The sequence below is a fragment of the Heteronotia binoei genome, chromosome 11 (genome assembly GCF_032191835.1).
Source record: "Heteronotia binoei isolate CCM8104 ecotype False Entrance Well chromosome 11, APGP_CSIRO_Hbin_v1, whole genome shotgun sequence".
NCBI classification, from domain to species: Eukaryota; Metazoa; Chordata; class Lepidosauria; order Squamata; family Gekkonidae; genus Heteronotia; species Heteronotia binoei.
Genome location: NC_083233.1, coordinates 11,537,072 through 11,537,497, shown reverse-complemented (window position 1 = coordinate 11,537,497; position 426 = coordinate 11,537,072).

Here is a 426-nt window from a genome sequence, read left to right as displayed (position 1 = left end):
CAGTTAGTTCTTTGGGAAGACATCCCTCAGAGTCACCAGTGTAAGTTTGGGGGGGGGGGGCGCATGAAAACGGATGAAGAACTAATAAATTGGTTGGGGAAGGAGCTCTGTCATGAGCTGTTGAAGGTCTGGTGAAAAACAGGCCATTTGGGCACTTTGTCCTATCAGAAATCTGGGCACCAAGATGGCAGCAGAGCCCATTGGGTTCTTTCTTTCTTTCTGAGAGAAAGAATGAGAGAAACAGACAGAAAGAAAGAAAGAAAGAAAGAAAGAAAGAGTGAGAATGAGAGAGAGATATAGAAAGAAAGAAAGAAAGAAAGAAAGAAAGAAAGAAAGAAAGAAAGAAAGAAAGAAAGAAAGAAAGAGTGAGAATGAGAGACAGAGAGAAAAAGAAAGAAAGAAAGAAAGAAAATAAGAGAATGAGAG